The following is a 25,379-nucleotide window of genomic DNA, read 5'->3' as shown; positions in this document are numbered from 1 at the left end:
ATATTTGCATACGCTTTCGTATTATCATATTAGAAAAACAATAGAGAAGTAAAACTACAGGTTAGTGCCTTGCAAAGCCCCAAATATTTACATATTGGCTACACATGTAGTAGAGCCTCTTCCCTTGAGCATGTCAGAACTTTTATACTTCCTAGAAAATAGCAAAGTGCAGAGACATTTGCCATTAAGTAGCAAAAATGTTAGTTGACAAAACAAAACATATCTACAGGTAATGATACTGTAACTTTACCTACAAGTGTGGAAGTGTGCTTTTCCTGCAACATAGTGACATAAGAAAAGCCAAGTCTCCAACGTCTGATGTCAAACATACCAGAAAGATAATACAAGCAAAGGGAAAAAATAAAGACAATGACTTGGAATAGTGATCTGAATTTTCCTCACTTTGTGAAACAACAAATCAAAATCATGCAGAATTTACCTCAAAAGAAACCATTGAAGGAAAAATATAGGCCCCTTTAAGGATTAAGCACAGGAAGTTCTATGTGAGCAAATTAGCTCTCCCCAGTATAACTTTTTTCTGTCTCTTCAGTTTATTTTAATTTTTTTTAATTTTTAACTTTTATTGGTGAATAACTTATTTATGATACCAAGAAATATGAATATTGCATTTGTATGCATCTAGCACATTTGTTATTTTGTTCATTACTAGAAAGTTAATCCTTTTGTTGTCATTTGGTAGAAATTGCTGGATATGGGAGGCTATTTCAACCCCCATATCCAACCCTCCTCTCCTCTGATCACTTCACACTGTATGAACTTAAAACATGAGGTATTCATTCCCCCAGCCTCTCTTATATCAAGGGGTGGCATATACCTAGGTCTGGCCTAAAAGATATAAATAATAGACTACTGGGAAGTTTTGGGGACAGCTTTTTCCTTCTTCGTAAAGACAATACATATGGGACTGGTGTCAACTCCTCCCCCTTTCCTTCCCAGATTGAATGCAGATCTGATTCCTGGAGTTTCAGCACCCGGCTTGTGGTTATGAGGCAAAGGCACTTCAAAGAGGTACCTGTGCTGATGTCACTGAGCTAATGAGACAACATTAGTAATAATTTTTTTTCAGTTTATATCTATACCTTGATTTTTAATATACAAACTGAGAAATGCTCATTAGATAAGAGAAGGGCATCCCCTATGACTCTCAAGAGAACCCAACAGGAACTGAGGGTTCAAGGGAACTCCTAGACCCCTAAATTCTTTTCCAATTTTCAGTGTCAGTCTTTCCCCATCAGTCCTCTAAATTTCGCCTACAAGATCTGGAGAAGCTATAAATTTCACTGATTTAGTAATTTAACTACCCAAAAGTTGAAGCTGTATGTGATAATCAGCTATTTCATTTCCCCTCAACAACAAAAAAATTTTTTTCACTATTGTGACAGAAAGCTTGAGGCTTCCATTTATGCCATGAGTGGACAATTTAGACACTTAAGGACATTTTCCCTAATCATTAAACAGTCTGACGTAGAGGATGGTAAAACATTAATTTTTTTCTTTTAACACTGGGCTCCTATACCTCCTCTAAGAATTTGGTACACTCACTTCCCTCCTGTCCATGAGCCCTTGACCACACCCAGGCAAAGGCCGCCTGAAGCTGCTGGAGGCCTCGTTGAGAAATAAACAAGAACACAGAAAACTGTTTTCTGAATTTCCTTCACTTGTGAATGTGACAGGGTGTTACAAATTGGAAGTGGAGACAAAAGCATCACGATGAAAGAGATGCTGCATTCCAAAGGGGAACAGATCTTCAGCAAAACACACAAAGATTTAGAAGGAGAAGAGGATTCTTTAGGAGAATCAGAGTAGCTTTAGAATTAGCGAGGCAAATTTAGAGATTACAAAAGAGATCAGTAGAGCAGGGATCAAATCCACAGCGATGCGAACGCTGTGAGCTCACCGGCAAAACGCAACCGAGAGAGAAACATTTCTGCGCCAAAAATGCTTCCATTTCTCTCCTTTGTGTTCGATTTCTGAGAGAACTGTTACGTTTCGAGAAGCGACATTTACCCAGTGCTTTCATAGCCTCCGGGCTGGGAAGAGTGTATTTTCTTTTTAGAGAGCTTCCGGTGAAATCCATCTTTCTGATTGAGCCTAAAAATGTGAAACCTGAGACAGAAGCTCAGCTTACAGTCCCATCCCCCACTCCAAACCCCAGCACCAAACCAAAGTGAGAATCCTAATTCGTCTGCAAATCTTCTAATTTAGAGTTTACATTAGTAACTGTCAGTTTTTTGGTATTTTTTCATGGAACAGGGACCAAAGTCACTCTTGATTTCACTTTGTGGAAGGCCATCTCTAAACTCTGCCGAGGATGGAAAGGAATAAAATTTTAAAACGGAAAGGTTACTAGCATAACTGGAGAAAACTATAGATACCTGGAGGCAAGATGATTAATCTTCAGATTCTACAAGAATGGGCTGTGACCGTAACGTAGAAGAAAGATGTTTCGAGTAAGGACACAAAAGGTTGGAGATGCTGGGGATCGAACCCGGGACCTCATGCATGCTAAGCATGCGCTCTACCACTGAGCTACATCCCCACTACACGAGAGCCTGGTTTTCTGAACTATCTTCATGAAACAGAACAGTAATTTACAATTGCACTTTTACACAAATGTTCTTTTCTAAATGATACAGATACAATTTTCACCCTCTATTTTACAGGATTCTATTACCAAGGAATTCTAATTAATCTGTATCTTGCAGACATTCAGTGACTAATGAGAATACATTGAGCTCGGAAATCTGAGTAGGAAACAGTCTGCCAGACCCTCCTTTTCTGAGTGCTTTTCTCTTTTGTCAAAAGCTATGAGGGACAAAGGAAAATTCCTTACAGAAAAGTTAAAAAAGAAAAAAAAAACTTTGCCAATGACTGTCTTTAATTATGAAACCTACCAAACTATCCCCAGTTTTCCTCCCCAATTCTGCACCCTCCTCCCAGATTCCAGAAACCGCTATACACCTATATTTAGAAAACAAGGAGACAATGAAGGGATTTCTGTTACAAAAATAAATTCCTTCCACTCTTAGCAATGGGGGTGGAGGGGTGGGGGGAGGTGCGGGCTAAAGGATAAAGATGTTGGATTGCTTCCTGCGACCTTCTGATCCTCATTTTATCCAAAGAATACAAATCAAATCCACGGAATATGAATCTTCTGATCTTGCTCTGATTCTTTGGAAAGAAATGCAAGGAAATAAGTTAGAAATGTTACCTCTAAGATTGAGGCAAAACCTCTAATTCTGTTGTGCTTTATTCTCTGCAGAGGGAGTGGTTGGTTAGAATTCAGACCCCTTTCTCACCAAGGGTTGCAAACTGAGAAGGTTTTATCCCTGCCTAGTTCTGGGGAAGTCCCTGGACAGGGTGACCTGTGAGCAAATCTGGAGGAATGAATACGAATGTCAAATAGAAATGAAAGGAAAGCTGAGGATACAGCATGCATTCAGGAGTGAAAGTGTATGTAGTTTGGAATGGTTGGAGTTGGGGCAAGTAAGTTGGAGATGAGGCCAGAGAAATCAGCTTGACAAGATTACACAAGCATTTCTCATCTTTTCCCCTTGCTAAAAGAATCTAAATTTCATTCATGTAGTAGAGATGATGGGCCCAGACAATTGGCATAAATTATGAGTCATCTAAAATAATTATGGTTTTCCCATTTCCTTTTGCCAGTGATTGTTTTAATGGTAGGTTCATGTACCTCTGGTGGATAAGACATACCAGGCTGTCTGCTTAAAATCTTCAGATTTTTTTCAGGATAAAAGGAGAAACAAGAGAGGAGAGCCACACGTCTTAGTTTAGCATTGCTATTTGATTTCTGACGAGTGTGGTTAGAGATAACAGTCTGGAATCCTGAGAGAAACAGATAAAAATTATATTCTTTTGTAAATAACCACAATTTCCCTAAGAGAAATGTAAAAACAGCCCAAAAAAGAGGTTTTCTGTGACTATTAGTTGTCTGTTGCTGAATAATACTCCAAAATTTACAGGTTTGAAAAATTAATGTCTATTATCTCACAGATTGTATGCGTTGGGAATTCCAGTGTGGCTTGGCAGGGTAGTTCTGGCCCCAGGTGTCTCTTGAGGTTGAACTCAGGGTATCTACTGCACATTCAGTGCCCTGAAGGTTTGACTGCATCTGAAGCATCTGCTTCCAAGATGGCTCATTCACATGTTGGTAGGAGGCCACAGTTTCCCATCATACCTGTCTTGGTGACTGACTCAAGTAGGAGAAGACTGTACAAAGGCATGATTATCAGAAGGCAAAGATCATAGGGGGTCTTCTTGAAGTTTACCTAAGACACTGTGTTACTCTTAATTGCTTATTAGTACTTATAGCAATACTCACAAAAGCGTGAGTTTTACCTTTAGGAGTTTGACCAGATTCTCACATTAAATATCTAAATATTGAGGGGAACCCCCTCATGCTTCCAGCAGAGGTGGGAGAAGCAAAACCATTTTGAAATATGCCAAAGCACTCTGTTGTTCTCAACAAGACCTGCCTTCTAAAGAATCTATGTAACCAGACTCTCACCTGCTGGGGTTTTGTCAGAGCCTAACTGACCTGGAAGGAGGAAAATACTCAATCCCAGCTGGCTCTAGACATTAACATGAGGGAAAAACCCAACTCCACATACTTTGGCTATCCCATTCCACTTAAAACAGGAAGAAAAAAACTTGAGAGATAGTTGTAAAGTTCACGACCCAGAGGCATAAAGTCATTAAAAGACTGAGAAGACCTAATCATAGAACTGTAGAAAATTTCTCTTCTCCGACACCTCACCACCACATTACTAAAGTCCTGTTTACCCTTTTATCAAGTACACCAAGTCAAGCTATCAAGAGAAAATTACAAAACATATCAAAAGGCAAAAAAAAAAAAAAAAAAAAAAAGACAGAGCAAGAGCAGAACTAGACATGGCAGGGTTGTTGGAATGAGCAGACCAGGAATTTAAAGCAACTACGATTAATTTGCCAAGGGATCTAATGAATAAAGTAGGTAGGACACAAGAAAAGGTAGGCAATGTAGGAAGAAAGATGAAAATCCTAAAAAAACAAAAAGAAATACTAAAGATTAAAAACATAGTATCAGAAAGGACAAATGCCTTTAATGGGCTTAATTAGTAGAGTGGACATAACTAAGGAAAGACTCTGAACTTGAGGATATATTAATAGAAACCCCCAAAACTGGAAAAAAAAAAACTGGGTAAGTGTGCAGGCAGGGAATAAAGGGGAATCTCTGTATCTTTCACTCGGTTCTGTATTTTTGTTCAAGTTTCATGTAAACAATATCATATTTCAACTTCTATATACACTACAGCACACTCATCACCTAAAGTTTAGTTTCCATCCATCACCGTACAGTTAATCCTCTTTACCTATTTCACCCTCCCTCCACCCCCTTCCCCTCTCATAATCACTCTTCTGTTCTCTGTATCTGTGTGTTTTCATTTTGTTTGTTTATTTTATATCCCACATATGAACGAAATCACATTGTATTTGTCTTTCTCCATCTGACTTATTTCACTTAGCAGACACCCTCAAGGCCCATCTGTGTTGTTGCAAATGGCAAGATTTCATCTTTTTTGTGACTGAACAGTATTACATGGTGTGTGTGCATACATATCTATATATTTATATCTATAGATATCTATAGATATATATATATCTCTAAATATATCTTACATCTTCTTTATCCATTAATTCGTTGATGAACACTTAGGTTGTTTCCATATCTAAGCTATTGTAAATAATGCTGTAATGAACATGGGGTCCATATATCTGTATGAATTCATGTTTTTGTAGTCTTATGATAAATAGCCAGAAGTAGAATGGCTGCATCACATGGTAGTTCTATTCTTAGTTTTTTGAGGAATCTCCATAATGGCTGCAGCCCAATATAATCACAAGGGTACTTTCAAGTGAAAGAGGGAGTCAAGAGGATCAGAGTCAGGGAGAGATTTGGAGATGTTACACTGCTGGCTTTCAGGACAGAGGAAGAAGCCACAAGCCAAGAAATGTGGGAAGCCTCTAAAAGCTGGAAAAAGCAAGCTGTGATTTAAATCTTAGCATTCTAAAAGGTCCCTTTGGAAATGAAAAATGGGTGAAAATGAATGGTTAATTGAGAAATTTAAAGATTGGACAGGCAAGGCTCTTAGAATTTAGCTTCATCCTTGAGGTGGTTCCTGCTGGATCTCAGTCTCATGAGTTAAAAAAAAAAAAAAAATCAGCTGTACTTCAGGCCCTTGGGAGAGTTCAAGCCTCTGACTATGCTTTCTCCTGGGTTCTTAAGAAATGGTCATAGGACAGGTCTTTATGTTCTGAAATTTACTCCTGAGTGAAGATCCCGCCACAACTCATCTGAACTCATGCTATAATAACTGAACTAGCCTTGTTTTCATCTCATTTCACCAGTCATAATCTCTTTTCCACATTATTTACAGAACTAAATTTATAAAATTAAAATCCAAGTGTGATCATCTTGTTTGTAATGTTTCATTGGCTCCTTATTACCTATTGAGTCTTCTAGGAAGGTAAACATAGGGAAATTGTCATTGGAAACTTTTTTTTTAGTAGCTGCACTTTTCTTTTATGTTTAAGGAATATGACAGTTTTAGAGTCAGATGCTTGCTTTCCAAGGCTACTGCCATTGTTCTAGCCAAGTAGATATTCTTTTCTACTGAAGTTAACCATATTCAGTATTTGCTTTTTGCAGCCCAGAATACTAATTGATACAGAGTTCAAAATCTTTAATGAACTATATATTCCAACATCTCATGTGTTTCCCTATCTCATCCTATATTCTAGCCATATGTGACTAACTCAGTTTTCTAACATTTTATGTCATGTCTTCATGTAACTTGCATGATGTTTATTGTGACTAGAATAACACTGTGATTCTCACTTCCAGCTGTAAACCTCCCACTTATTCTTTATTACATATCACAAGTGTCTCTTCTTTTGTGGAACTTTGCCTGACCTGCCTCACCAAGAAGATTTGATTCTACCTTCTGTCTCCTGGTGTATATTTTATAAACCTCAATATGGTAATTATGATAAAGATAAATGATAAGTATTGTTTAGATACTGGCTCTCTCTCTCAACTGTATCCCCTGTTAGCATAGTTACATAGTAAATGATTGGATTTCCTCTTAACAAGTTGGGCAGAAAAATACATGTTGCCATTATTTTAATGTATTTTTAAATGTGGACAGAAGCAATAAGTAAATTACTGTTACATTATCGATAGTCCAAAACATTCTGTTGAATCGAGGAATGAACACAAGTACAATGCCGAAATTACGTAAAGTCTAAAAATTCATTTAATTACAGCTGCTCAGATTGTAACCTCAATTGGCTCCTCAGTGCCGACAGGCAATTTTTTAAGGGCATCTAACCAACTCTGCCTTCCATTTCCACAGGCTATTCCTAACCCTTACTACTTTCCCAGATCTCCTACACTGGACTGTGATCAGCTCTCCTGCACAGATACCTTGAGTAAAGCCAAAGATGCAGTGAGAAATAAAATGGTAACTATATTAGTAACTATAGCATATGAAGAAATTCCTCTTATGGTCCTAGGATGGACCCTGGAATACCGACATGCAACTACCACATCAACACTAAAAAGACATGCTATTTTGTCTTCCCCTAAAAATAAATCACTAAAATATTTTATCCTTACGGATTATTTTCCAGCAGAAAGTGGGAATGGATAGGACCTCTTCTAATTGAGCTGAATAGTTCTTTGATATACAGTTGCATTCCCTTTTCCTGGACATGTTCATAGGACAGATTTACTCCTGAACTATCCCTCTGGCTTTATACTGCTGGCTGCATAATAAAACACCCAGAGAAAGTTTTCAGGGAGGAGGGGATATGGCGGTGGTTAGTTAACCAAACGAAAGAGAAATAAACACACAGATGGAAAACAGCTCTATTTAAAGAAAATACTAATGGCAAGAAAGAGAAAGGGCTGAAATATTTTATTTAATAATGAGCGGTCAAAGGCTGAAGTAGACGAGGATGAAATGGATATTAAATAAGGAAACCCTTGGAGATGCCGGGGATCGAACCCGGGGCCTCATACATGCGAAGCATGCGCTCTACCACTGAGCTACATCCCCTGCTGGAAGCTGGCTGCTGAGAAGGATTCCTGTCCTTTTAAAAGCTCAAAAGCGTTTTACACAGTTATTTTGTGTTCAGACTAGCCGTCACTGAGGATGAATTACACCTAAAGTCTCCATTGGGGATCATTGGGTTCTAGGATAAGAACCTTTGATTATTTCATCCTTGTGTTATCTTATTTAACCTTAGTAAGGATCTTAGGAGATAAATACTATTATTACTCTCATTTAAGTGCTAAGAAAATGAAAGACTAAATATTTCCTCCAGAGTCACATGACAAGTAAGTGGCAGAGCTGGAATTTGAACCCAAGCAAACTATATTTTAGCATGTTTGTCTTATTTTTAAATTTTAAGCTAAAAGCTTATACGTACTTAGTCCTGTATATATTTTTTGCAATACTACTGTTCTTTCTGTCTATCCCGGTTCAATTCTACTTTGCTTTGATTATTGTAGATTTATAGTATGTTTTATATCTACAAAGGAAACTCTTCTCTCACTATTCTACTAATTTTTTTTTCAGTATCCAAACTAAATATATCTGAATTTGGGGGAGAGATTTTTATATTTATAGGCTAATATGAGGAGAACTGATTTTACAATACCCAGCATTCTGATCTGGGAACAAGAAATCCTCTCCATGTACTAGAGTATGTATATAAAACCCTCATTAAGATAGTATTGCTTTTTTTTATGTAACTGGTGGATACTTTAATTTATTATGTTTACTCTTTATTACAATTATCACATTGCCTCCTTATATTTCCTTGTAATTGACTATTGTCATGGTGGCTTTAAAATGTCCACAAATTATTTAATATTCTTCCCTTAAGAACAGGAGACTAATTTTCCTTCCCAGAGGAGAGCCACATGTCCTATTGAAAAGGAATCATATTACTCTATCTCAATCCTGTCAGCATTGTTCTCTTTCCTCTGGTCCTCTTTTGTTCCAAATGGAAGAAATGATAAGAATTATTTGATTTAATGTCTGCCAGTTTACCTGTGATGTAATAGTGGGGATTCATCTGTCAAGCATCCTAAATGGAAAGTTGGAACATTATTAAGCAAATAACCTCTGAATGTCTTCAAGGAGCCTGGATTGAAAAGGCTTATGTAAAAATTGTATACAAAACTTATCATATTATATAATATTTTACACTTATTCTCTATCTAATTAAATTCTGTGTGTTTGACATCTAACATATGACCTGAAATAGAAGAGAACCACTAATTGTGTATGTGTATGTGTGAGTACAGTATGATTTTTATGAGAAAATACCTCAAGATTTGCAGTCCTAAAATCTGGGCTTGGAATTTAATGTTATTTGAAAGTTGGTGACATAGGACAAAATTTTGAACTTATTTCATTATCCTTTACATATCCATAAAACAGGATCATGTAAAAGGATTTTTTATAATATCAAAAGATGTTATGCATGGTATGTGCAGTGATATTCCAACACATGAAAAGGATCTTTCAACATGACTTCTCTGGGATTCCTCTGAAAAAAACCACACATTGGCTTCTATTTTCCCTCAGGATATAAATTGGTTTAATATATGCTCCATATGTTTTAGGATTTTCTGAATAGAGTATTTTGGGCATGGGTGTGTTGTGTCTTCTGATTAAAATGTTGAGTTCCTCACAAAATTCTGTAATTTAAGAGTTAATCTCACATACTTCCATTGAACAGATGTTTCAATAATGCTGTGCAAAGAAAGACTGGATTTTGCCACAAAAATTCATAAAATAATTTTTGAGATATAACTGGAGACAAACAAACAAAAAATCCTCCATATCAGGAATGTACAAGACTCCACCTGGAATCCAGTCTGCTTCTGTCACAAAGTAGAGTAATGATTTAGCAGGGACACTGAACATGACCTTAGCTGTGCTTTACACCAAGACACAAAGGCAAATTAAAACCAGCTCAATTTCCCCACCCTACACATTTCTCTCCCTCACTGTTTCCTATTCTAAAATTTTAGTAGTCCAAAGAGTCTTTTGGACCAATAGAGATATAAGTTCTTCCAGACAAATTAGGTCCTTTCAAGTTCAAAATCTACTTCATGGGATTTCTGTGAACATGAGCAGAAGTCTCACACAGTCAGAGGAGGGCAAGGAGGAGATAGCAATAACCTCAGCTGCATTTCTAAGCATTTTCTGGGATTTCTAAGGAAGTTCAAGGAACATTATGCTACCTGGAATGAAACCAGAGTCCAAGATCACTCTGGCTTAATACACATTTTCCCATGAGTATCATTAATAAGTTCCCAATCTTCAAATCACAATGCATCTTTTCTATTCTCACTCTACACACTATCCCTCTCTTCCATAGTAATAAAACTCATCTCAATCATAGATTCCTGCAGAGTTGCTGTCTTAGGGAATCACTGCGGTTGCCAAATACCTTCACAGGACTGCGTCTTAAATTTGCAGGCATCTCAGTCATGTTCAAATCCAAGCTTCTCCTCCTTTCTGTCTCAATCTAACATCCACAAAACAAAAACATAACAGACTACCAACAAGCTGAAAGGAATCCATCCTTACTCAAAGTGATCCCATCATCGAAGATTTCACCCCTTTCTTGCTTAGTTGCTGGAAAGTTTATCTGAATGTCTTCATTCAAAGGGTTATTGATTACTTTTTCCTCTGGGGGCTCAAATGCTGAAAGTACTCAGTATACACTTTTTAGATATAAGATTGCCTAAGGAAGAAAATGTAGACTCCGCCCGAACAGGGACTTGAACCCTGGACCCTCAGATTAAAAGTCTGATGCTCTACCGACTGAGCTACCCGGGCTCATACTGTATGGTTTTCTGACCACCCAGTAAAGGTGAGTTCATTTAGGTTCTTTTCAATTTTGTTTTGCATTCTCAAGGTGCTAAAAACCAATTGCTTTACCTGTACCTCATATACCCAAGCCAAAAGCAGCTGGTGGATCCCACTTCTACACGCACTAACCTGCTGCCACCACATCCAGGCACTGGGTTTGAAACAATTTGGCTTTTCCCAAAAATTCAACCACAACGGTTCTCTCTGAAGAGCTCGGCCAGGGAAAGAGCTCCTTGATGCTCTTGAAAACCAACAGACATTGGGTAAAATTAAGCGGGATCTTTCTGTTGGACAAAAGTTTTCTGCTCACTTCCCTAAAATGTACAGAATTCCAATATTTCCTTGTTCCTATAGAATGCAGAGAAAAGAGGTGGAGCTTGGACACGTCCTTCCAACCCACTTATGCAAATCCCATCCATGATATCCCTCAGGGACTATGGTGTCCAGAGTCTCGGTGCTTTTTGGAGACTTTCCATCTTTCATGATTCTGCTCACTGTCTTAGTTTATCTGAGGCTGTATAGAGGTTCCATGTTTACTCCAATGAGCATGAAGAATAAGAAGGAAAAGATATATCGGTGTTCATAGCATAGAAAACACCCAGTACAAGCTTTTGCTCTCTGCTAGGAGCTGCTAGGAGTCACTAGAAGGAAAATAAAGAGGACAACAGAGGTAATTCACTCAAAAAGAAATTTAAAAGCAGTCCGTACTTGGCATCTGTCCTGAAATAGACCCTGCTTTGTAGAAGCATTTCTTAACAGGGAGAGTCTAAAAGCAACACCCTTGGACCTCTGAAATAAAAATGGAACCGATTTTGATATATCCATGCAATGTAGAATCATGTTCACAAAGTAGTTCTATAATTTTTATTGGCTCCTTGTTTATAATGATAATTTTTGTATTAGGAAACACAGAAATTTGTGCATCTATTTATTCTTACCCTTCTCTCTTCATGTCCCGGATCCCACATATAATTCCCCTACAAACACACACATACACACACACACACACACACACAAAACCTTTGGTTGTATCTCGGAAGTCTTTGGTATGTTGTTAAATCATGTACTCCACCTTATGACTTTATTTAAAATTCTAAAAACAAGAAACTGGAATTCAGTGGGCAAAGATAGGAAATGCAGAAGGGAAGAAATTTTAAATTCACTACTTGCCAATATCCTTGCGATATTATTTCAGCCAGAAATGTGTGTACGAAGTTGAGAGTTCTCTGGCCTGTGAAAATCTCCAATGAGACCCAATTTACCAACTACCAGAACAACCGCTCTGCTAAAATCCGGCATCTAACAACAACAACAACAACAACAACATAACAAAAACCAAACCAAAACAAAAACAACCTTTAACACCTTAAGTCTTATTTTCACCCAAATCAAACTGTTCCTGCCAGCTAATAGTGTTTGATTGTTCAATGTTCTCCCAGTCACTCACTCAGAAAGATCTGGGATCTGCACCCCCACCTCAACTGCTTGCGTCCAGTAATTGACCGAGCTGGATAGGCAGGTGGAGGGAAACGGGGCGGGAGGGGCTCGACAAGAAGGTGTGGCAGGGGAGGCAGGTGGCAGCTTTTCTCTTGTCTATCACATGACGCAGATCTGACCGTTCAGTTAACTAAAAGAACTAGAATAGAACCGTTTCTTTCCCCCTTTATTCTGTCCCTTTTCTGTCCTCCCCTTTCACGACATACCCAATAAAACCCAATTTGAATGTGCCAGTGGTGGCAGGATTCTCGCTTCGGAAGTAGGAGATTCTGGTGGGGATGATTCCTTTCTTTTTCTTCTTCTTCTCCTCCTTTTTTTTTTTTTTTTTTTTTTTTTCGTTTTGCCTGTGTCCCTCCCTGGGAGGTGGTAAGCCCGACGGAGTAAAAATGGGAAAATTATAAAAGCAATCCACTGCACTTCCTTCCACTGCACTTCCTTTTACAGAGAACAAGAGAAATAAGAGAAAAATAGTTGTTCAAGAGACAAGTGGAGGTGCCAGGGATCGAACCAGGGACCTCGTACATGCGAAGCACGCGCTCTACCGCTGAGCTACACCCCCCAGGCTCGGATGCTATTCGCTGTTTCGTAAAATATTATTTCTTCTTCTTTCTTCTTCTTTTTTTTTAATCTAAGAGTTAACCGCTGAAAGTCTACCAGGTTCACAATTTCCGAACTTACTAAACGGGATACTTTCTAGTGTCTTCACTAGAAGAAGAGTTACTAGATTGTAGTCAGAAAGGCACCACTTCTGACTCCAAGAACTTCCCCTTCTTGTTAGCCTGTTCCAAGGCCCAGTCATCAGTAGACAGTTTGGGTGAAAGTTACTTGCCTCCATCAGGCAAGCTTCAAGGAAATCATGCCTCCAACAAATACCGCAGCAGTCGTGATTCAGCATAGCAGTGATGATTGCAATGCTTCTAAGTGCAGAGGCAGCTGCCAGCTTTAGTTAAAATGTTGCCGGAGATAAGGTTCTTGTCTCTCACAAAAAGGAATTCAAGAGCGAGCCATAGTAAAGCGAAAGTAGAGTTTTTCGGGGAGATACAAACTCTATAGACAGAGTACGGGCTTCACAGAAGGCAAGAGAGGCGCCCCAAGGTGTTTAGTTTTTATGGGATGGGTAATTTCAAAGGCTAACAAGAGGGAGGATTACTCCAACTATTTGGGGGAAGAGACGGGGATTTCCGGAATTGGACCCCGCCAGCTTTCTGGCCTTTTATGATCAACCTCTGAACTGTCCTGTCACCTGTGGGTGTGTCATTCAGCATGCTAATATATAACAAAGAGCATCTAATGAGGCTCAAGGTCTACTGGAAGTGGAATCTTCTGCCATCTTGGACAGTCGATTCTAACCAGTTAACCTATCCTCAGCTGCTGTGCCATTTTTTTAATGGTTGCACCATCCTTTGAGAGATGTCTTTGCCTGTTCCCTCACTGAGAAGAAGCTGGGATCCACATCCCGCCACATGCCACATTCGGTGGTAGATCTGAACTACTGCCATCTGTGTGGAAGGGAAATGAGGGGAGAGAAAAATCAGGCGTTAGGTTTTTGCTCCTCAGCCTTCACACAGGCACAATGAAGAACACAAAAGGGAATTTAACAAGATTGCCCCAGGGCCTGTTTTACTTTTCTTTGATCCTTCTTTTCTTTCTTGTACCTCCAGAAACTGTGAAATGGAACCAAAGGAGTATGCGCTCATTCACGTGGTGGTCGCATGTTGTTTCCTCTCCTTTGAGGTCATCCTGAGTGAGCATGATTTTTGCTCTCATTCCTTCTAGTCTTACTTGTGCTGATGTAGCTTGAATGCATATGGCTTTGAAGTCGAAAGAAAAACACTGGAATCCAAGAACAGCAATATTTACCATTTATAGGTAGTATCTCAATATGATGAGGATCGAAATGATTCTAAAAACTGAAGACCAAGATTGGTCCTATCAGTTTTAGGCAGAAGTGTGATCATTCATGAATTAAGTTTGGTTTCTTCACTTTCATTGAAGGGGAGGTGCTGAGGCATAGTCGGTTATTTGTAGAAATGTGCTGTCTAATCAAGCAACAAAGCTATTGAAACTTAGGTAACAGTTCTGTTCTTTTAACAGAACAAAATGAGTTCTTTGAAAGGAAGATTGAATTCAAAGGCCGTTGGAACGGACGCTCGGTGGTTTTCATAACATCAGTGATGCAGGAGATTTTTATAAAATGGCACTTTATTAAAAACTCTGATGTCCAAGACATTAGTGACAAGTTGCATGAAAAATGCTGGCTTGGAAATGTTGGCTGAATGTATGGCAACATAAAAATAAAATGATTTACTATCCATATCAAAGAATGTCAAGAAAGAAGTTGATGTAAGAGAAGAAATTGGGTTGTCATACCTGGATCTTTATGACCTGACTTTTCATCTACTTTCAACTTTCTGTATTCTAATCTCAGAGGTGAACCTCTCCTTCATTTAAGAATGCTTAATATTGTTCTGTCCTGGAGCCCTTAAAATTTGGAGTTTCCAGACAAAGGACAAAACTCTACCAGTGATGACATATCAGCTACAGGGGTGTTTTGTCAGTAAGGAGAATGTGAAGGCTCTGATATTTTTAAAATGTCAGTGATGTTCAGCAATTTCCCTCATGTCACCAGTTTAATAAAGCAATGAAATCAAGATGGTTAATGTTAAATATTTTCTCATAACACCTTTCACATCACACTCTCTCTCTCTCATACACACACATATACAATATAGTGATTCTTCTTTTATGAGTCAATTCACTGTATCTTTTGACTGATCCTCACACTCCCCTTACCTCATGCACAGAAACATAAAAAATCTCAAAGAAATAGAACTGAAGTAAAAGTTTGTGGCTGAGTAGCACACTGGAATTTCTCACCACCCAGCTTTCCTAGACTTTTCCAACTAAATTTTGGATTTTTATTTTAAAATCTTTAAATGTAATCACAACCAGAACCAGTCAATTAAATGTAGTACAGTTGATGGATTATGATAGTTCCATTTGGATTCCAAAGTTTCAATATGAAATTCTCTGTAAGGAAGGGGAATATATTTTAAAATCTGAGAAACCAGTTAATTTTGATATCACTCCTATGATTACCTATGTGTTTGTGTGTGTATGCAAAATAAAACAACGAAATGTCTAATATTAATAATAAAGGCATTTGTAATGGAGAAGTTTGAGCTGGAGGCTAAATTCTACAGTGAAGGTGAATGAATGACAATAGGAGATGTTAGGAAAGGGGAAAAGTGATCTCCAGAGGCAGATATAATAGGAAACTTTGCATAGCAGAATAAAGAAGGTAAAGTCATTCCACAAGTGCAAGCAATTGTCCTTAATCCATGGAGATGGTGTGTCTGCATGTTTAATACTTCCATAAATGCTTAAGACTCCTCTGTATTCCTCCTTTTGCAGCTTTGTCAAGAGGTGATGTTCTCTAAAACATACCCAGACTGTGAGTTCAGGACAAGTAGAAGGAGGAAGACATTTTCCTGCACTCTAGTTTCTTCTTTCAATTATGGAATCCAAATACGACAGGACAGGGATGGAAGTCTGCATGTTGAAAGAGCATCTCCCTCCTCCTCAGCTCAAACCTAGCATTATTGAACACAGACATCTCAATCTTTCAGGAGAAGGCAAGGACACAGAACAGTGACTTACTTTTAACTAGAGTGATCACTTCTGTATCTGTCATCAGGGCTTCATGGGACTGTGGCCAGTGCAGTTCACAGGATTCTGTGTCCAGCAAATTATGTAGCCAGTCTGTCCTACATCTCACTACTGGAGAATCCCGTGTTCTTCACCCCAGAGGAGGAACTGTTGCCCCCAAAGTACTAGAGCAGGCTGATGTTTTCAGATTTTCCAGCCGCTTAGTTTTTAACTTTCCTCGAATTCAGGAGGAAACCCCTCCTGAACTGGTTCTTGACGCTCGTTTGAAGTGCACAAAAGATGAAGTGGGAGCAGGTCAAGCGTCTTAGGAGATGGTCTTTCAAGTCCAAGAGATTTTCCAGCGCTCAGAACAGTTTTGCGTAGTATGAGACTTTTGCCAACCTAGCGGTAATGGTGGGAGAGGAGGGAATTGAGACAAACAAGCCTCAATGATCTCGTTGTATCCGGAAGAGAACATGGCATAGTAGAGATGAAAAATGAAAGCAGAAAACTGTTCTTACAGAAGAACAGAAGGAAAAGAGAACGAAGTAACCAGTCCAAGTGGAGGTGCCGGGGATTGAACCCGGGGCCTCGTGCATGCTAAGCACGCGCTCTACCACTGAGCTACACCCCCTCACTGGTCACACGTAGCGTGTAAAAGAAATTTTAATTGGCAGAATTTGCACGTCACGTGAAAGCAATAAAAAGTGGGCTACTCTTTTGAACTCCGACACAGCATTGGGCCTATTGGGCAATGAGACTTCAGCATGCTAAAGGAATTCGATGTTCGTGAGCACAGTTGGAGTGAGCACCTTTTACAACTCTTCCTTCATGGACCAGGAGGCAAATTACTCTCGGAAGCGACTAAAACGCTCGGCCTGCCGAAACCCGGGATCGAACCAGGGACCTTTAGATCTTCAGTCTAACGCTCTCCCAACTGAGCTATTTCGGCTGGCTGGAAGCGCAACTTCCTGACATTTAGTTTTTAAGGTTTAGGCTGTTTTCAACTTCTGTGTTTCAGAAGGTTTCAGATTCCTTCAGCGTGGCTCTCTCGTTCTACAATATACTTGCCTGCCCAGAAGGAATTGGAATTTATTGCCTTCCATGTCTGCCAGCTGCATCCAATTCTTGGCAGCGTGAATGAACTGACAAAGGCCAGAGACTTGGAAAAAAGGTGATAGGGAGGGACTCAATGGAAAGCCTTTCTGCTCCTCTGCATCCTGTCACTTGACCCAGAAGCAGCTCAGAAACTAAAGAAAATATTACTGGGGGGCTACTAATTATCTCTTCGTTCTTTTGTCTCTCACAATGGCACTGAGTTCCCGAGGCTGATGATGTGTTTGTTGTCTCAGGCTCGGGAGAGGCTGCATGAGCCACCTCTTTTTGTTTGTTTGTTTGTTTGCTTGTTTCAATCAAATGTTCCTTGGGAAGACAAACCTCAACAGTGATGATGAGGCCCTTGGAGAGGAGTGAAGGGGTATGAGTTTAACTTTACTACTGAGCAGGAAAAAGTAAAGGAATATAAAGAGGAAAATGGGAAAAGACTGTGCAAGCATGGTTTAAGAGCGTGAAAGAGGGCAGTAATGGAGGTGCTAGAAGTAAAAGATTGCTTCAGAGGTACTGGCTTAGAAATGTTGAATGAATATGTGGCAAATTTAAATTAAATGATTTGGTATCCATATCAAGCAACATCATGAAAGAAGTTGTAGATGTTAGAGAATAAATTGGATTGTGAAACCTGAATCCTTATCATCTTACTTTTCAACTCCTTTCAGTTTTCAGTACCCTTATCTCAGCAGTGAACTTAACCTTTATTTAAGAATGCTTAATACTATCTCCTGAATCCCATAGCATTTGGACATTCCAGACAAAGGGCAAAACTGTAACAGTCATGGCATGTCAGCTGCAGGGGTCAGTAAGGAAAATGAGAAGGCTCAAGTAGTTGTTAAAACGTCAGTGATGCTCAACAATTTCCCTCATGTCAGCAGTGTAATAAAGCAGTGAAATCAACATGACCTTATGTCAAATATTTTCTCAAACATATACATCTTACATAAAACATACACACACACACACACACACACACACACTACAGAGATTATTCTTTTATGGGTCATTTCATGGTGTCTTGTGACTAAACCTTACAATAGCCTACCTCTATTCATATACACACACATTTAAAAAACCCTCAAAGTGAAGTGTAATAAAAAGTGTGATGCTGAGTAGCATATTAGAATATCTTACCCTCCAACTTCCCTAGATTTTTCCAACTAAATTTTATATTTTTATTTTTAAATCTTTAAATGAATTCACAGCCTGAACAGGTCAGTTAACATAGCACAATTGAAAGATTATGATAGTTCCATTCAGACTCCCAAATTTTGATATGAAACTCCTTTAAGAAAGGAGGATGTATTTAAAAAGCTGGGAGACCAGTTAATTTTGAAGTCACTCCCATGATTACGTATGTGTGAGTGTGTGTGTGTGTGGGGGGGTGTTCAAAACAGAACAACAAAAAACGCCTACATCATTGATTAACAATGACAGCATTTGAAATGGAGAAGCCTGAGCCAGAGTCTAGATTCTGCAGCGAAGGTGAAGGAAATGAGGATGAGAGATGACAGGACCAGCGGAAAGAGAGTGCCAGAGGATGGTATAGTAAGAAGGTTTGCCTGTAGAGCAAAGAACCTCCAGGAAGAACCTACAAGCAGCGCCTGACATCTATAAACTAGGAAGGGAAAAAAAAAAGTCTTTAATACAATTCATTTATACTTTAGATTTCAAGAACGTGATCCTAGAACATACATTTGGCCGAATCACCAGATATTAAGGATGGGTAGACGTAGTGGGACTTAAATCTGAGAGAGTGAAGGGAATGTCTTCTTTGGAGAACGTGACCTCAAAGCTACCTACAGCACTGGCTTGGAGTCGCTTGGTGGGGCGCTCCTTGCAAGAAAGACACATATACTTTGAGTGGAGTGCGCTCGCTAGAGTTTGTGTAATTTGGTTCAGAGAATAGTTGATTTTGCATGGCTCAGCAAATCTCCACTACTTCCTGTTAGGAATGAAAGAGCGCTGAAACGGCGGGGGTGTAGCTCAGTGGTAGAGCGCGTGCTTAGCATGCACGAGGCCCCGGGTTCAATCCCCGGCACCTCCACTTGGGAAGTTCGTTCAGTTCTCACTTTGGCGAAGCAGGAAGGTTTTTGTCCCTCTGAGTGTGCAATAAGCGCAAACTTTCCTGCTTCAGTTATCAATTCTGTTACGCCTACACCATATCCTCTTCCGAATACAGTGAGATAATTGAGACTTACTTGCCCTCAATTCTGTTGTTCCCTCCATTTCTCTGCAGTCACTTTGACGAATCTCTGCTATGTTGGCTTATATTATGCAAAAACTAACCACTGATTCGTTAGTTTTGTTTTGTTGTTTAGTTGAAACTGCAAGCATTCCTTTCCAGGACTATACCCCGATTCTCCTACATCGCCTCAATGACTTGGAACAGAACACAGAGACCCTCAATGATGAAATGCTGAATGAATCACTGTTTCTCTTCTGGTTCTGTTTTCCACCCTGCCCCTCTGAATCGGCGTTTTAATATTCCTTTTGAGCAAAGAGCAACTATCCCAAAATGTTTTGCCAGGGAGAAGACGAAGTCCAACAACATAGCAGAGATTCGTCAAAGTGACTGCAGAGAAATGGAGGGAACAACAGAATTGAGGGCAAGTAAGTCTCAATTATCTCACTGTATTCGGAAGAGGATATGGTGTAGGCGTAACAGAATTGATAACTGAAGCAGGAAAGTTTGCGCTTATTGCACACTCAGAGGGACAAAAACCTTCCTGCTTCGCCAAAGTGAGAACTGAACGAACTTCCCAAGTGGAGGTGCCGGGGATTGAACCCGGGGCCTCGTGCATGCTAAGCACGCGCTCTACCACTGAGCTACACCCCCGCCGTTTCAGCGCTCTTTCATTCCTAACAGGAAGTAGTGGAGATTTGCTGAGCCATGCAAAATCAACTATTCTCTGAACCAAATTACACAAACTCTAGCGAGCGCACTCCACTCAAAGTATATGTGTCTTTCTTGCAAGGAGCGCCCCACCAAGCGACTCCAAGCCAGTGCTGTAGGTAGCTTTGAGGTCACGTTCTCCAAAGAAGACATTCCCTTCACTCTCTCAGATTTAAGTCCCACTACGTCTACCCATCCTTAATATCTGGTGATTCGGCCAAATGTATGTTCTAGGATCACGTTCTTGAAATCTAAAGTATAAATGAATTGTATTAAAGACTTTTTTTTTTCCCTTCCTAGTTTATAGATGTCAGGCGCTGCTTGTAGGTTCTTCCTGGAGGTTCTTTGCTCTACAGGCAAACCTTCTTACTATACCATCCTCTGGCACTCTCTTTCCGCTGGTCCTGTCATCTCTCATCCTCATTTCCTTCACCTTCGCTGCAGAATCTAGACTCTGGCTCAGGCTTCTCCATTTCAAATGCTGTCATTGTTAATCAATGATGTAGGCGTTTTTTGTTGTTCTGTTTTGAACACCCCCCCACACACACACACACTCACACATACGTAATCATGGGAGTGACTTCAAAATTAACTGGTCTCCCAGCTTTTTAAATACATCCTCCTTTCTTAAAGGAGTTTCATATCAAAATTTGGGAGTCTGAATGGAACTATCATAATCTTTCAATTGTGCTATGTTAACTGACCTGTTCAGGCTGTGAATTCATTTAAAGATTTAAAAATAAAAATATAAAATTTAGTTGGAAAAATCTAGGGAAGTTGGAGGGTAAGATATTCTAATATGCTACTCAGCATCACACTTTTTATTACACTTCACTTTGAGGGTTTTTTAAATGTGTGTGTATATGAATAGAGGTAGGCTATTGTAAGGTTTAGTCACAAGACACCATGAAATGACCCATAAAAGAATAATCTCTGTAGTGTGTGTGTGTGTGTGTGTGTGTGTATGTTTTATGTAAGATGTATATGTTTGAGAAAATATTTGACATAAGGTCATGTTGATTTCACTGCTTTATTACACTGCTGACATGAGGGAAATTGTTGAGCATCACTGACGTTTTAACAACTACTTGAGCCTTCTCATTTTCCTTACTGACCCCTGCAGCTGACATGCCATGACTGTTACAGTTTTGCCCTTTGTCTGGAATGTCCAAATGCTATGGGATTCAGGAGATAGTATTAAGCATTCTTAAATAAAGGTTAAGTTCACTGCTGAGATAAGGGTACTGAAAACTGAAAGGAGTTGAAAAGTAAGATGATAAGGATTCAGGTTTCACAATCCAATTTATTCTCTAACATCTACAACTTCTTTCATGATGTTGCTTGATATGGATACCAAATCATTTAATTTAAATTTGCCACATATTCATTCAACATTTCTAAGCCAGTACCTCTGAAGCAATCTTTTACTTCTAGCACCTCCATTACTGCCCTCTTTCACGCTCTTAAACCATGCTTGCACAGTCTTTTCCCATTTTCCTCTTTATATTCCTTTACTTTTTCCTGCTCAGTAGTAAAGTTAAACTCATACCCCTTCACTCCTCTCCAAGGGCCTCATCATCACTGTTGAGGTTTGTCTTCCCAAGGAACATTTGATTGAAACAAGCAAACAAACAAACAAACAAAAAGAGGTGGCTCATGCAGCCTCTCCCGAGCCTGAGACAACAAACACATCATCAGCCTCGGGAACTCAGTGCCATTGTGAGAGACAAAAGAACGAAGAGATAATTAGTAGCCCCCCAGTAATATTTTCTTTAGTTTCTGAGCTGCTTCTGGGTCAAGTGACAGGATGCAGAGGAGCAGAAAGGCTTTCCATTGAGTCCCTCCCTATCACCTTTTTTCCAAGTCTCTGGCCTTTGTCAGTTCATTCACGCTGCCAAGAATTGGATGCAGCTGGCAGACATGGAAGGCAATAAATTCCAATTCCTTCTGGGCAGGCAAGTATATTGTAGAACGAGAGAGCCACGCTGAAGGAATCTGAAACCTTCTGAAACACAGAAGTTGAAAACAGCCTAAACCTTAAAAACTAAATGTCAGGAAGTTGCGCTTCCAGCCAGCCGAAATAGCTCAGTTGGGAGAGCGTTAGACTGAAGATCTAAAGGTCCCTGGTTCGATCCCGGGTTTCGGCAGGCCGAGCGTTTTAGTCGCTTCCGAGAGTAATTTGCCTCCTGGTCCATGAAGGAAGAGTTGTAAAAGGTGCTCACTCCAACTGTGCTCACGAACATCGAATTCCTTTAGCATGCTGAAGTCTCATTGCCCAATAGGCCCAATGCTGTGTCGGAGTTCAAAAGAGTAGCCCACTTTTTATTGCTTTCACGTGACGTGCAAGCTCTGCCAATTAAAATTTCTTTTACACGCTACGTGTGACCAGTGAGGGGGTGTAGCTCAGTGGTAGAGCGCGTGCTTAGCATGCACGAGGCCCCGGGTTCAATCCCCGGCACCTCCACTTGGACTGGTTACTTCGTTCTCTTTTCCTTCTGTTCTTCTGTAAGAACAGTTTTCTGCTTTCATTTTTCATCTCTACTATGCCATGTTCTCTTCCGGATACAACGAGATCATTGAGGCTTGTTTGTCTCAATTCCCTCCTCTCCCACCATTACCGCTAGGTTGGCAAAAGTCTCATACTACGCAAAACTGTTCTGAGCGCTGGAAAATCTCTTGGACTTGAAAGACCATCTCCTAAGACGCTTGACCTGCTCCCACTTCATCTTTTGTGCACTTCAAACGAGCGTCAAGAACCAGTTCAGGAGGGGTTTCCTCCTGAATTCGGGGAAAGTTAAAACTAAGCGGCTGGAAAATCTGAAAACATCAGCCTGCTCTAGTACTTTGGGGGCAACAGTTCCTCCTCTGGGGTGAAGAACACGGGATTCTCCAGTAGTGAGATGTAGGACATCTTCGGAGTGAGTACTTACTTCTTATTTATGCAAACCACCCTCGGAATCAATTGAAACACACTGTGCTGAAACCCAGAATTGAACCTGGGGCCTATGCACCCTCAGTCTAACATTCTCCCAACTGAGCTATTTCAGCCTACTGCAAACTCAGCTTCCTGACGTTCATTTTTAAATACATATGTTGTTTTCAACTTCTGATTTTGAAAGTCTTCAAATTCCCTAAGAGTGGCTGTCTGGTTATTCTTATATTTGCCCGCCCATGAATAACTTCGAATAATTTGTCTCCCATGTATGCCAATTGGATCCAACTCCTGGCAGCGTAGAAAGGACAGGTGAAAAAGGAGATTTTGAAGAGAGATGATAGTGAGGGACTCAATGGAAAGCCTTTCTGCTCCTCTGCATCCTGTCACTTGACCCAGACATGGCTCAGAAACTAAGGGAACCTAAGGGAATATTTTAGGGGCTCCCTTACTTTTCTCTTCTTTTTGATGTTTCATCTCTCATAATCTCCCAAAATACTGAGAAATGGAATCCAATAATGCTATAAATTTGCTGAAAGAATACAATATACAAGAACATTACCAAACTAACACTCGTCACAATATTCCAACTAACAGGAGGCAACTGTCACAAAAACTTGAAAATTTGAAAGTTTGAAATGACATATCTCATCACAACAAAATTTCTTCACACACAAAAATTTGTAATGAAAATCAGGTTGCAACCAAGTCAGTTTATGATTGGCTCCTTTGTTAGCCAGGCAAGGAAATCATTTACTGTGGCAAGGTAATTAAGTAATGTTTACTTGTAGTAGCCAAAGGAATATGTCTAGATAAAAGATTCTTGTTTAAAATTGTTAGTATTTTGGTGAGAACAGTTGATTGAGGCTTGAGGACATTGGGAGAAATATCAATGGTTGATTTTAAAAATAAGACTAACGGTGGAGGGATAAATGGGGAGTTTGGGCTTTGCAGATACTAACTACCATATATATCCAGCCACTAGAAGATCCCATTGTGAACACTCAGAACATTAAGCAGGCCAGACCTCAGTAGCCTTCTGCCAGTTAGAAATAACTGGAGAATAAATTCAAACACACAGAACCTGAACCCCTATGGGTTCAAATTTTGTTTCCCCCAGTCAGAAAATCCTAAGTTTACCTGTTGAGCTGTCAGAATCTAAAGGTCCAGCCACAGCACATATGTTCAACTAACTTGTTGAGAAATCTTGTCCTAGTTGCAAATCTCCTTTGCATTCTCTTCATTGCAGAGAAAACTCCATTGAGAAGAAAAGCTATAAATGCTAGGAGTACGTTTTGTTCTCTTCTCTCTTTCTGTCTTCCAATCCTTTAAGAATCCAGGCCAAGAGCTATAGCATCCACTAGAAAATGTCACTGCAAGGTTTGCAGATCGTGTTGCTGGACTGCAAAGTGATGTTTCATTTCCTGGTAAGTATTGTGAATTCCTCCCTTTCTCTCTTTCCAATTTCACCACATACAGTTAAAGTCTTGAGGAAGCCTGCTACTCTTCATCCCTCTGCATTGTGTTTTTCATTTGTCTTGCAGTCTGTGTAGGCAGAGGAGAAAAAATTGAGGGAGTGAGCATTTGAAGACACAAGGGTATGGTCCACAATGAGCCTCTTTCTTTTGGCAGATGGAGCTGCCACTCAGGCAATCCCTTGGCAAGCAGGCCTCCGAGTTGGCCAACTTTGGGAAGACCATGTGTAACTGTATCTTTTCATCTAGCCTGCAATGCTCCTTCCCCTGATATCACCACAAGACCAGATTCAGATAGAAGCTTCAGAAATAAAGGAGCTAAACAAACTAACCTCTGTTCTGCCAAATATGTGGTCCTCAAAGCCATCTTGTAAAGGAAAATAATTAGTCACCAACTTTTTCTCAGCAGCCACCTGTCTGGGTGGATGTAGGTGAGTTGTGGTGAGATTACGGAGCAAGGAAGATGCTCTAGGTTTAATCTTCCATATCTCTATGCATGCACTTCTTCACAGCTCTTTTTTCCTCTCTTTTCTGTCTTCTCTCTTTTTTTTTTTTTTCACTTTTGCATTTCTTTACTCATCTTTCCCTGCTTACACTCAAGGGAGACTGGTTATCTAATTCAGTTGGTTGCCTTAAACACTCAAGCATTTCTACTCTGAGGGCTTTGGAGCCCATGGCCTAACCTAATTGTCTCAGAACAAGGAAGACTAGGTTGACTGGAACAAAGGAAGATATTGTTCACTGAGCACAGCAAACAGGTCCAATCCACATTAACGAGCCAGTTCATGATTCATTTGCAAAAGAATTGAGCAGTAGGGGGGCAAGAATGGAAAGAGGAAAAAAAT

General features: G+C 39.8%; 9 non-coding genes across 9 annotated transcripts; 3 read left to right on the top strand and 6 right to left on the bottom strand.

Moving 5' to 3' along the window:
* Window positions 1-8,069: 8,069 nt before the first annotated feature.
* Window positions 8,070-8,141, bottom strand: TRNAA-CGC (transfer RNA alanine (anticodon CGC)). The gene has a single exon. It is a non-coding gene; the product is annotated as a tRNA-Ala (tRNA).
* A 2,729-nt stretch (window positions 8,142-10,870) lies between these two features.
* TRNAK-UUU (transfer RNA lysine (anticodon UUU)) lies at window positions 10,871-10,943 on the bottom strand. Its single transcript has one exon. It is a non-coding gene; the product is annotated as a tRNA-Lys (tRNA).
* A 2,017-nt stretch (window positions 10,944-12,960) lies between these two features.
* Window positions 12,961-13,032, bottom strand: TRNAA-CGC (transfer RNA alanine (anticodon CGC)). Its single transcript has one exon. It is a non-coding gene; the product is annotated as a tRNA-Ala (tRNA).
* A 3,651-nt stretch (window positions 13,033-16,683) lies between these two features.
* TRNAA-AGC (transfer RNA alanine (anticodon AGC)) lies at window positions 16,684-16,755 on the bottom strand. Its single transcript has one exon. It is a non-coding gene; the product is annotated as a tRNA-Ala (tRNA).
* A 245-nt stretch (window positions 16,756-17,000) lies between these two features.
* Window positions 17,001-17,073, bottom strand: TRNAF-GAA (transfer RNA phenylalanine (anticodon GAA)). Its single transcript has one exon. It is a non-coding gene; the product is annotated as a tRNA-Phe (tRNA).
* A 2,133-nt stretch (window positions 17,074-19,206) lies between these two features.
* TRNAA-AGC (transfer RNA alanine (anticodon AGC)) lies at window positions 19,207-19,278 on the top strand. The gene has a single exon. It is a non-coding gene; the product is annotated as a tRNA-Ala (tRNA).
* A 720-nt stretch (window positions 19,279-19,998) lies between these two features.
* TRNAA-AGC (transfer RNA alanine (anticodon AGC)) lies at window positions 19,999-20,070 on the bottom strand. The gene has a single exon. It is a non-coding gene; the product is annotated as a tRNA-Ala (tRNA).
* A 2,131-nt stretch (window positions 20,071-22,201) lies between these two features.
* Window positions 22,202-22,274, top strand: TRNAF-GAA (transfer RNA phenylalanine (anticodon GAA)). The gene has a single exon. It is a non-coding gene; the product is annotated as a tRNA-Phe (tRNA).
* Window positions 22,275-22,519: 245 nt separating this feature from the next.
* On the top strand, window positions 22,520-22,591 carry TRNAA-AGC (transfer RNA alanine (anticodon AGC)). Its single transcript has one exon. It is a non-coding gene; the product is annotated as a tRNA-Ala (tRNA).
* Window positions 22,592-25,379: the final 2,788 nt, after the last annotated feature.

Source organism: Vicugna pacos, chromosome 20 (genome assembly GCF_048564905.1).
Source record: "Vicugna pacos chromosome 20, VicPac4, whole genome shotgun sequence".
In the NCBI taxonomy this organism is placed as follows: Eukaryota; Metazoa; Chordata; class Mammalia; order Artiodactyla; family Camelidae; genus Vicugna; species Vicugna pacos.
Note: the sequence above shows the minus strand (reverse complement) of the source record. Positions and strands in the feature narration are given on the sequence as shown.